We start from the raw sequence: 12,394 nt of genomic DNA, 5'->3' as shown, positions 1-12,394 counted from the left end.
GACATCGGGAACAGCCGAGTCGGACACTTTAAGGCGGAGCAGCCGTTGGCACTTAGAAAATATTCGCCAAACTTGAACGGACCTCCAGGGGAAGAGGCCGAATTTTCACCTGTTCTGGCCGACATCGGGAACCAGCCGAGTCGGACTCTTTAAGGCGGAGCAGCCGTTGGCACTTAGAAAATATTCGTTAAACTTGAAAGGACCTCCAGGGGAAGAGGCCGAATTGTCACTTGTTCTGGCCGACATCGGGAACCAGCCGAGTCGGACGCTTTAAGGCGGAGCAGCCGTTGGCACTTAGAAAATATTCGTTAAACTTGAAAAGACCTCCAGGGGAAGAGGCCGAATTGTCACTTGTTCTGGCCGACATCGGGAACCAGCCGAGTCGGGCCCTTTAAGGCTGAGCAGCCGTTGGCACTTAGGAAATATTTGCCTTAACTCGGCCGGACTTCCAGGGGAAGAGGCCGGATTTTCACTTGTTCTGGCCGACATCGGGAACCAGCCGAGTCGGACGCTTTAAGGCGGAGCAGCCGTTGGCACTTAGAAAATATTCCCCAAACTTGAACGGACCTCCAGGGGAAGAGGCCGAATTTTCACTTGTTCTGGCCGACATCGGGAACCAGCCGAGTCGGACTCTTTACGGCGGAACAGCCGTTGGCACTTGGGAAATATTCGCCGAACTCGGCCGGACTTCCAGGGGAAGAGGCCAATTTTTCACTTGTTCTGGACGACATCGGGAACCAGCCGAGTCGGACCCTTTACGGCGGAACAGCCGTTGGCACTTAGGAAATATTTGCCTTAACTCGGCCGGACTTCCAGGGGAAGAGGCCGGATTTTCACTTGTTCTGGCCGACATCGGGAACCAGCCCAGTCGGACTCTTTACGGCGGAGCAGCCGTTGGCACTTAGGAACTATTCGCCGAACTCGGCCGGACTTCCAGGGGAAGAGGCCGATTTTTCACTTGTTCTGGCCGACATCGGGAACCAGCCGAGTCGGACCCTTTACGGCGGAACAGCCGTTGGCACTTAGGAAATATTTGCCTTAACTCGGCCGGACTTCCAGGGGAAGAGGCCGGATTTTCACTTGTTCTGGCCGACATCGGGAACCAGCCGAGTCGGACCCTTTACGGCGGAACAGCCGTTGGCACTTGGAAATATTTGCCTTAACTCGGCCGGACTTCCAGGGGAAGAGGCCGGATTTTCACTTGTTCTGGCCGACATCGGGAACCAGCCGAGTCGGACACTTTACGGCTGAGCAGCCGTTGGCACTTAGGAAATATTTGCCTTAACTCGGCCGGACTTCCAGGGGAAGAGGCCGGATTTTCACTTGTTCTGGCCGACATCGGGAACCAGCCGAGTCGGACACTTTAAGGCTGAGCAGCCGTTGGCACTTAGGAAATATTTGCCTTAACTCGGCCGGACTTCCAGGGGAAGAGGCCGGATTTTCACTTGTTCTGGCCGACATCGGGAACCAGCCGAGTCGGACACTTTAAGGCTGAGCAAGCCGTTGGCACTTAGGAAATATTTGCCTTAACTCGGCCGGACTTCCAGGGGAAGAGGCCGGATTTTCACTTGTTCTGGCCGACATCGGGAACCAGCCGAGTCGGACACTTTAAGGCTGAGCAGCCGTTGGCACTTAGGAAATATTTGCCTTAACTCGGCCGGACTTCCAGGGGAAGAGGCCGATTTTTCACTTGTTCTGGCCGACATCGGGAACCAGCCGAGTCGGACGCTTTACGGCGGAGCAGCCGTTGGCACTTAGGAAATATTCGTTAATCTTGAACGGACCTCCAGGGGAAGAGGCCGAATTTTCACTTGTTCTGGCCGACATCGGGAACCAGCCGAGTCGGACGCTTTACGGCGGAGCAGCCGTTGGCACTTAGGAAATATTCGTTAATCTTGAACGGACCTCCAGGGGAAGAGGCCGAATTTTCACTTGTTCTGGCCGACATCGGGAACCAGCCGAGTCGGACACTTTACGGCGGAGCAGCCGTTGGCACTTAGGAAATATTCGCCAAAATGTTCCGGACCTCCAGGGGAAGAGGCCAAATTTTCACTTGTTCTGGCCGACCGGGGTGAACCGGCCGAGGCGGACACTTTACGGCGGAGCAGCCGTTGGCACTTAGGAAATATTCGCCAAAATGTTCCGGACCTCCAGGGAAGAGGCCGAATTTTCACTTGTTCTGGCCGACCAAGGGAACCAGCCGAGGCGGACACTTTACGGCGGAGCAGCCGTTGGCACTTAGAAATTATTCAGACTTCCATAAACACACATCGGCCTTTTGCCGTCACTGCCCGGGATGGGCACCGTGGTAGCTCGGACAGTTCGTGTGACAGCTTCCGCTGGCACTTAGACAATTTTTAAAATGAAAATAAACAGTTCTGCACATACGTGCCGACTATATTTTGCGAAAGGGGGGTAAAGTGATGAGTACACTAAGTGGGGGGACCAAGTACATAAAGCCCACCCCTGGTACCTCAGAGAGGCCGAATTGACACATTTTGTGTCCGACCGCGGGAACCAGCCGAGGCGGACGCTTTTCGGCGCAAGAGCCGTTGGCACTTAGAAAATATTCGTTAATCTTGAACGGACCTCCAGGGGAAGAGGCCGAATTTTCACTTGTTCTGGCCGACATCAGGAACCAGCCCAGGCGGACGCTTTTCGGCGCAAGAGCCGTTGGCACTTAGAAGATATTCGTTAATCTTGAACGGACCTCCAGGGGAAGAGGCCGAATGTTCACTTGTTCTGGCCGACATCGGGAACCAGCCGAGTCGGACGCTTTACGGCGGCGTTGGCACTTAGAAAATATTCGTTAATCTTGAACGGACCTCCAGGGGAAGAGGCCGAATTTTCACTTGTTCTGGCCGACATCGGGAACCAGCCGAGTCGGACGCTTTACGGCGGAGCAGCCGTTGGCACTTTGAAAATATTCGTTTAAACTTCAACTGACCTCCAGGGGAAGAGGCCGAGTTTCCACTTGTTCTGGCCGACATCGGGAACCAGCCGAGTCGGACACCTTACGGCGGAAGAGCCGATGGCACTTAGAAAATATTCGTTAAACTTGAACGGACCTCCAGGGGAAGAGGCCGAATTTTCGCTTGTTCAGGCCGACCGGAGGAACCGGCCGAGTCGGACACCTTACGGCGGAAGAGCCGATGGCACTTAGAAAATATTCGTTAAACTTGACAGGACCTCCAGGGGAAGAGGCCGAATTTTCGCTCGTTCAGGCCGACCGGAGGAACCGGCCGAGACGGACACCTTACGGCGGAAGAGCCGATGGCACTTAGAAAATATTCGTTAAACTTGACAGGACCTCCAGGGGAAGAGGCCGAATTTTCGCTCGTTCGGGCCGACCGGAGGAACCGGCCGGGTCGGACACCTTACGGCGGAAGAGCCGTTCGCACTTAGAAAATATTCGTTAAACTTGACAGGACCTCCAGGGGAAGAGGCCGAATTTTCGCTTGTTCAGGCCGACCGGAGGAACCGGCCGAGTCGGACACCTTACGGCGGAAGAGCCGATGGCACTTAGAAAATATTCGTTAAACTTGACAGGACCTCCAGGGGAAGAGGCCGAATTTTCGCTCGTTCAGGCCGACCGGAGGAACCGGCCGAGTCGGACACCTTACGGCGGAAGAGCCGATGGCACTTAGAAAATATTCGTTAAACTTGACAGGACCTCCAGGGAAGAGGCCGAATTTTCGCTCGTTCAGGCCGACCGGAGGAACCGGCCGAGTCGGGACACCTTACGGCGGAAGAGCCGATGGCACTTAGAAAATATTCGTTAAACTTGACAGGACCTCCAGGGGAAGAGGCCGAATTTTCGCTCGTTCAGGCCGACCGGAGGAACCGGCCGAGTCGGACACCTTACGGCGGAAGAGCCGATGGCACTTAGAAAATATTCGTTAAACTTGACAGGACCTCCAGGGGAAGAGGCCGAATTTTCGCTCGTTCAGGCCGACCGGAGGAACCGGCCGAGTCGGACACATTACGGCGGAAGAGCCGATGGCACTTAGAAAATATTCGCAGAAGTTGGCCGGACTTCCAGAGCGAGAGGCCGAATTGTCACATTATTTGGCCGACTAGGGGAACCGGCCGAGTCGGACACCTTACGGCGGAAGAGCCGATGGCACTTAGAAAATATTCGTTAAACTTGACAGGACCTCCAGGGGAAGAGGCCGAATTTTCGCTCGTTCAGGCCGACCGGAGGAACCAGCGGGTCGGACACGTTACGGCGGAAGAGCCGTTCGCACTTAGAAAATATTCGTTAAACTTCACAGGACCTCCAGGGGAAGAGGCCGAATTTTCGCTCGTTCGGGCCCGACCGGAGGAACCGGCCGGGTCGGACACGTTACGGCGCAACAGCCGTTGGCACTTTGAAAATATTCGCCAAAATGTTCCGGACCTCCAGGGGAAGAGGCCGAATTTTCGCTCGTTCGGGCCGACCGGAGGAACCAGCCGGGTCGGACACGTTACGGCGCAACAGCCGTTCGCACTTAGAAAATATTCGCCAAAGTCGTCCGGACCTCCAGGGGAAGAGGCCGAATTTTCGCTCGTTCGGGCCGACCGGAGGAACCAGCCGGGTCGGACACGTTACGGCGATACAGCCGTTGGCACTTTGAAAATATTCGCCAAAATGTTCCGGACCTCCAGGGGAAGAGGCCGAATTTTCGCTCGTTCGGGCCGACCGAAGGAACCAGCCGGGTAGGACACTTTACGGCGGAACGGCCGTTGGCACTTTGAAAATATTCGCCAAAATGTTCCGGACCTCCAGGGGAAGAGGCCGAATTTTCGCTCGTTCGGGCCGACCGGAGGAACCGGCCGGGTCGGACACGTTACGGCGCAACAGCCGTTGGCACTTTGAAAATATTCGCCAAAATGTTCCGGACCTCCAGGGGAAGAGGCCGAATTTTCGCTCGTTCGGGCCGACCGGAGGAACCAGCCGGGTCGGACACGTTACGGCGGAACAGCCGTTGGCACTTTGAAAATATTCGCCAAATGTTCCGGACCTCCAGGGGAAGAGGCCGAATTTTCGCTCGTTCGGGCCGACCGGGAGAACCAGCCGAGGCGGACACTTTACGGCGGTTGAGCCGTTGGCACTTAGAAATTATTCAGACTTCCATCAAACACACATCGGCCTTTTGCCGTCACTGCCCGGGATGGGCACCGTGGTAGCTCGGACAGTTCGTGTGACAGCTTCCGCTGGCACTTAGAAAATTTTTAAAATGGAAAATAAACAGTTCTGCACATACGTGCCGACTATATTTTGCGAAAGGGGGGGTAAAGTGATGAGTACACTAACTGGGGGGACCAAGTACATAAAGCCTACCCCTGGTACCTCAGAGAGGCCGAATTTTCGAATTCTGAGGCCGAGCTGGGGAACCAGACGAGGCGGACACTTTTCCGAGCGAGAGCCGATGGCACTTAGAAAATTTTCGGCTAAGTCGGCAGGACTTCCAGAGCGAGAGGCCGAATATTCGTCATCTGTGGCCGACCGGGGAACCAGCGAAGGCGGATAGGCGGTCACGGAGGTCCCGCCGGCTGGTCCGCGGGCCAATTTGGGTCCCGTAATTTAGCGGTCGCGGTCCGGAATCCACGCCGAGGGGGGAACCAGCGGAGGCGGATAGGCGGTCACGGAGGTCCCGCCGGCTGGTCCGCGGGCCAATTGGGGTCCCGTAAGTTAGCGGTCGCGGCCCGGAATTCGCGCCGGCCGGGGAACCAGCGCAGGACGGATAGGCGGTCACGGAGGTCCCGCCGGCTGGTCCGCGGGCCAATCGGGGTCCCGTAAGTTAGCGGTCGCGGCCCGGAATTCGCGCCGGCCGGGGAACCAGCGCAGGCGGATAGGCGGTCACGGAGGTCCCGCCGGCTGGTCCGCGGGCCAATCGGGGTCCCGTAAGTTAGCGGTCGCGGCCCGGAATTCGCGCCGGCCGGGGAACCAGCGCAGGCGGATAGGCGGTCACGGAGGTCCCGCCGGCTGGTCCGCGGGCCAATCGGGGTCCCGTAAGTTAGCGGTCGCGGCCCGGAATTCGCGCCGGCCCGCAGCCACCGCCAGGCGGATAGGCTGTCACGGAGGTCCCGCCGGCCGGTCCGCGGGGGGAACTGCGCCCTCTGGCGGACACGCCATTGTAAATGAATGGGGTTTGGCACTTAGTGCATTTTTCGCCGAAGCCGACGAGCGCTCCGGGCGAGGAGGCCGGATTCTCGCCATCCGTGGCCGGCCGGGGAACCGGCCAAGGCGGATAGATAGGCGGTCACGGGGGTCCCGCCGGCTGGTCCGCGGGCCAATTGGGGTCCCGTAAGTTAGCGGTCGCGGCCCGGAATCCGCGCCGGCCAGCAGCCACCGGGAGGCGGGTAGGCTGTCACGGAGGTCCCGCCGGCTGGTCCGCGGGCCATTTAGGGTCCCGTAGGTGAGCGGTCGCGGCCCGGAATCCAGGCCGGCCAGGAGGCACCGCCAGGCGGATAGGCGGTCACGGAGGTCCCGCCAGCTGGTCCGCGGGCCATTTATGGTCCCGTAAGTTAGCGGTCGCGGCCCGGAATCCACGCCGGCCAGGAGGCACCGGCAGGCGGATGGGCTTTCACGGAGGTCCCGCCAGCTGGTCCGCCGGGCCAATTAGGGTCCCGTAAGTTAGCGGTCGCGGCCCGGAATCCGCGCCGGCCAGCAGCCACCGCCAGGCGGGTAGGCTGTCACGGAGGTCCCGCCAGCTGGTCCGCGGGCCAATTAGGGTCCCGTAAGTTAGCGGTCGCGGCCCGGAATCCGCGCCGGCCAGCAGCCACCGCCAGGCGGGTAGGCTGTCACGGAGGTCCCGCCGGCCGGTCCGCGGGCCAATCAGGGTCCCGTAAGTGAGCGGTCGCGGCCCGGAATGCACGCCGGCCAGGAGGCACCGCCAGGCGGATAGGCGGTCACGGAGGTCCCGGCGGCCGGTCCGCTGGCCAATTACCTCCAGCCGAGCGGATATGAACTTTATTAGCACCTTCTACGAGATGGCGGAGCCTTATTCGACAACCAGCACCTCGGCTTAGCATTTTCCACGGCCCGCTGATCTTCCAGAAGACGTCCAGCCGGTTTCCTCCTCACATTTTAAGCCGGCCGAGGCTTCCGGCACCCCGGCTAAGCTTTCTCCACGGCCCGCTGAGCTTCCAGAAGACCTCCAGCCGGTTCTCCCGGTGCTTTCCTCCTCACGTTTTAAGCCGGCCGAGGCTTCCGGCACCCCGGCTGAGCTTTTTCCCACGTCCCGCTGAGTTTCCAGGGGACCTCCGGCCGGTTCTCCGCGCGCTTTCCTCCTCACTTTTAAGCCGGCCGAGGCTCCCGGCACCCCGGCCAAGCGTTTCCCACGGCCCGCTGAGCTTCCAGGGGACCTCCGGCCGGTTCTCCGCGCGCCCCCCTCCTAACTCGACGCCCGAGGAGGCTCCCGGCACCCCGGCTAAGCGATTTGAACGGCCCGCTGATCTCCCGGAGGTCGCAACGGGGAATTGCCTCCCTCTCGCGGACACGGCGCGTAAATGCACCGCCTCTCGCACTTGGCGCACACTCACTGGCATCGCTACGCCTCCCGTGGCACTTTAAGCGACCGGGACCACCGCGAGCGCGGGCGATGACTAAGAGGCTCCCCGGCCGGCCTCGCGGAGCTCCGACGCTCCCCCGCCGGACTTCCGGCGGCCGGCCGGAGCCTCGGCACGGCTGCCGCACTCCCTAATAACACCCCGCGGACCCCCGCGAGCCGAACGCTCGCTGCCGCGGGCGACCCCTGCCAAGGCGGACGCGTGACGGCGCGGAGCCCTCGGCACTATATCACGGTCACGTATGTAGTCAAATCGTGTAAAATCACCGTTAGTTTATTCATAATATAGGTAATAATTAAATAAATATTAACATCGCGTATATTATTAATAAACACATGTATGTATTTATTTAATAATTAAATAAATATTAACATCGCGTATAATCATGCGCAATACTTCGTGGCCGACCGGGGAACCGGCGAAGGCGGACGCATCGCGGCGCGAGAGCCGTTGGCACTTTGGAAAAAAAATAAATAAATAAATAAATAATAATTCGCCGACCGGGCTCCGGGGGAAGAGGCCGGCTTTTCGCCGTTCGCGGCCGACCGGGGAACCGGCGAAGGCGGACGCGCTCTCTAACGAGCCCCGCCGGCCGGAGGAAGTGCGCCCTCTGGCGGACACGCCGTTGTAAATGAATGGGGTTTGGCACTTGGTGCATTTTTCGCCCAAGTCGAAGCGCGCTCCGGGCGAGGAGGCCGGATTCTCGCCACCCGTGGCCGGCCGGGGAACCGGCCAAGGCGGACGCGCTCTCTAACGAGCCCCGCCGGCCGGAGGAAGTGCGCCCTCTGGCGGACACGCCGTTGTAAATGAATGGGGTTTGGCACTTGGTGCATTTTTCGCCCAAGTCGAAGCGCGCTCCGGGCGAGGAGGCCGGATTCTCGCCACCCGTGGCCGGCCGGGGAACCGGCCAAGGCGGACGCGGTCTCTAACGAGCCCCGCCGGCCGGAGGAAGTGCGCCCTCTGGCGGACACGCCGTTGTAAATGAATGGGGTTTGGCACTTGGTGCATTTTTCGCCCAAGTCGAAGCGCGCTCCGGGCGAGGAGGCCGGATTCTCGCCACCCGTGGCCGGCCGGGGAACCGGCCAAGGCGGACGCGCTCTCTAACGAGCCCCGCCGGCCGGAGGAAGTGCGCCCTCTGGCGGACACGCCGTTGTAAATGAATGGGGTTTGGCACTTGGTGCATTTTTCGCCCAAGTCGAAGCGCGCTCCGGGCGAGGAGGCCGGATTCTCGCCACCCGTGGCCGGCCGGGGAACCGGCCAAGGCGGACGCGGTCTCTAACGAGCCCCGCCGGCCGGAGGAAGTGCGCCCTCTGGCGGACACGCCGTTGTAAATGAATGGGGTTTGGCACTTGGTGCATTTTTCGCCCAAGTCGAAGCGCGCTCCGGGCGAGGAGGCCGGATTCTCGCCACCCGTGGCCGGCCGGGGAACCGGCGAAGGCGGATAGGCTTTCACGGAGGATCCGCCGGCTGGTCCGCGGGCCGATTAGGGTCCCGCGAGTGAGCGGTGGCGGTCCGGAATCCAGGCCGGCCAGGAGGCACCGCCAGGCGGATAGGCTTTCACGGAGGTCCCGCCGGCTGGTCCGCGGGCCGATTAGGGTCCCGCGAGTGAGCGGTGGCGGTCCGGAATCCAGGCCGGCCCGGAGCCACCGCCAGGCGGATAGGCTTTCACGGAGGAGCCGCCGGCTGGTCCGCGGGCCGTTTAGGGTCCCGTAAGTTAGCGGTCGCGGTCCGGAATCCAGGCCGTCCAGGAGGCACCGCCAGGCGGATAGGCTTTCACGGAGGTCCCGCCGGCTGGTCCGCGGGCCGATTAGGGTCCCGCGAGTGAGCGGTGGCGGTCCGGAATCCAGGCCGGCCCGGAGCCACCGCCAGGCGGATAGGCTTTCACGGAGGAGCCGCCGGCTGGTCCGCGGGCCGTTTAGGGTCCCGTAAGTTAGCGGTCGCGGTCCGGAATCCAGGCCGTCCAGGAGGCACCGCCAGGCGGATAGGCTTTCACGGAGGACCCGCCGGCTGGTCCGCGGGCCGTTTAGGCTCCCGTAAGTTAGCGGTCGCGGTCCGGAATACAGGCCGTCCAGGAGGCACTGCCAGGCGGATACACTCTCTAACGAGCCCCGCCGGCTGGTCCGCCGGGGGAAGTGCGCCCTCTGGCGGACACGCCGTTGTAAATGAATGGGGTTTGGCACTTAGTGCATTTTTCGACCAGCGGCAACGCAGGCTGACGGGCGGCCGCTTCCACGGGCCGGCACTACTCTACGGAGGCGCTAGCCGCCTCCGGTGGGGGCCGTGTGATCTCGCTGGATGCCCGAGGACCTTCCGCCAGGCCCGGCCGCAGCTTTTGCGCGCGCCCGGTCCTATTATCTGGTGGAAGCTGGAGGCCGGGGCTCGGCAGCTCGCTGCCCGGGGACCTTCCGCGAGGCCCGGCCGCAGCTTTTACGCACGGCCGCTGCTATTCTCCGGCTCCGGCTTCGTCCCGGAGGGTGCTTGGGGAACGGCGGCGCACACCGCGAACGGCCGGTGGCGGTCGGCCGGTGGCGGTCGGCTGGTGGCGGTCGGCTGGTGGCGGTCGGGGATGGCGCTTGGGGATGGTGGCTGTCGCCTTGTGGCGGTCGGCTGGTGGCGGTCGGGGGTGGCGCTTGGGGATGGTGGCTGTCGCCTTGTGGCGGTCGGCTGGTGGCGGTCGGCTGGTGGCGGTCGGCTGGTGGCGGTCGGGTGGTGGCGGTCGGGGATGGCGCTTGGGGATGGTGGCTGTCGCCTTGTGGCGGTCGGCTGGTGGCGGTCGGCTGGTGGCGGTCGGGGGTGGCGCTTGGGGATGGTGGCTGTCGCCTTGTGGCGGTCGGCTGGTGGCGGTCGGCTGGTGGCGGTCGGGGGTGGCGCTTGGGGATGGTGGCTGTCGCCTTGTGGCGGTCGGCTGGTGGCGGTCGGGGATGGCGCTTGGGGATGGTGGCTGTCGCCTTGTGGCGGTCGGCTGGTGGCGGTCGGGGGTGGCGCTTGGGGATGGTGGCTGTCGCCTTGTGGCGGTCGGCTGGTGGCGGTCGGCTGGTGGCGGTCGGCTGGTGGCGGTCGGGGATGGCGCTTGGGGATGGTGGCTGTCGCCTTGTGGCGGTCGGCTGGTGGCGGTCGGGGATGGCGCTTGGGGATGGTGGCTGTCGCCTTGTGGCGGTCGGCTGGTGGCGGTCGGCTGGTGGCGGTCGGGGATGGCGCTTGGGGATGGTGGCTGTCGCCTTGTGGCGGTCGGCTGGTGGCGGTCGCCTTGGGGCGGTCGGGGGGCGGCGGTCGGGGGTGGCGCTTGGGGATGGTGGCTGTCGCCTTGTGGCGGTCGGCTGGTGGCGGTCGCCTTGTGGCGGTCGGGGGGTGGCGGTCGGGGATGGCGCTTGGGGATGGTGGCTGTCGCCTTGTGGCGGTCGGCTGGTGGCGGTCGGGGGGTGGCGGTCGGGGGTGGCGCTTGGGGATGGTGGCTGTCGCCTTGTGGCGGTCGCCTTGTGGCGGTCGGCTGGTGGCGGTCGGGGGGTGGCGGTCGGGGGTGGCGCTTGGGGATGGTGGCTGTCGCCTTGTGGCGGTCGGCTGGTGGCGGTCGGCTGGTGGCGCTTGGGGATGGTGGCTGTCGCCTTGTGGCGGTCGGCTGGTGGCGGTCGCCTTGTGGCGGTCGGGGATGGCGCTTGGGGATGGTGGCTGTCGCCTTGTGGCGGTCGGCTGGTGGCGGTCGGCTGGTGGCGGTCGGGTGGTGGCGGTCGGGGATGGCGCTTGGGGATGGTGGCTGTCGCCTTGTGGCGGTCGGCTGGTGGCGGTCGGCTGGTGGCGGTCGGGGGTGGCGCTTGGGGATGGTGGCTGTCGCCTTGTGGCGGTCGGCTGGTGGCGGTCGGCTGGTGGCGGTCGGGGGGTGGCGGTCGGGGATGGCGCTTGGGGATGGTGGCTGTCGCCTTGTGGCGGTCGGCTGGTGGCGGTCGGGGGTGGCGCTTGGGGATGGTGGCTGTCGCCTTGTGGCGGTCGGCTGGTGGCGGTCGGGGATGGCGCTTGGGGATGGTGGCTGTCGCCTTGTGGCGGTCGGCTGGTGGCGGTCGGGGGTGGCGCTTGGGGATGGTGGCTGTCGCCTTGTGGCGGTCGGCTGGTGGCGGTCGGGGATGGCGCTTGGGGATGGTGGCTGTCGCCTTGTGGCGGTCGGCTGGTGGCGGTCGGGGGGTGGCGGTCGGGGATGGTGGCTGTCGCCTTGTGGCGGTCGGCGGTGGTGGTTTGGGACCGGCGTCCGGCGCAAAGTGCGTGTTGCGCGGGCCGGAGAAAATTTAGGCCAGGGGCCCGCCGCTGGAGAAATTTTTAGGTACCAGGGGTGGATTTTTTTTTGTCACCGCAGGAGGGGGACGTTGCCTCCGTCCGTGTCCGACGGAAAGTGCGTGTTGCGCGGGCCGGAGGAAGTTTAGGCCAGGGGCCCGCCGCTGGAGAAATTTTTAGGTACCAGGGGTGGATTTTTTTTGTCACCGCAGGAGGGGGACGTTGCCTCCGTCGGTGTCCGGCGGAAAGTGCGTGTTGCGCGGCCCGGAGAAAGTTTAGGCCCGGGGCCCGCCGCTGGAGGAATTTTTAGGTACCAGGAGCGGATGTACTTACTTCCACAGCGCCCGCGCGCTCCCGGCCGGTGTCCGAGGATGCTGCCTCATCCCCGGACGCGCCTCTTACGCACGCCCGCTGTCATCCTCCGGAGACTGAGTTCCACTTAGTGGAGGCTAAGTTCCACTTGGGGGAGGCTGCCTACTCCCGGCTGACGCCCGAGGATGCTGCCTCATCCCCGGACGCGCCTCTTACGCACGCCCGGTGTCATCCTCCGATCACTAAGTTCCACTTGGAGGCTCACAAG

This window comes from Syngnathus scovelli, unplaced genomic scaffold (genome assembly GCF_024217435.2).
Source record: "Syngnathus scovelli strain Florida unplaced genomic scaffold, RoL_Ssco_1.2 HiC_scaffold_117, whole genome shotgun sequence".
Taxonomy (NCBI): Eukaryota; Metazoa; Chordata; class Actinopteri; order Syngnathiformes; family Syngnathidae; genus Syngnathus; species Syngnathus scovelli.
This window is presented reverse-complemented; position numbering follows the sequence as displayed.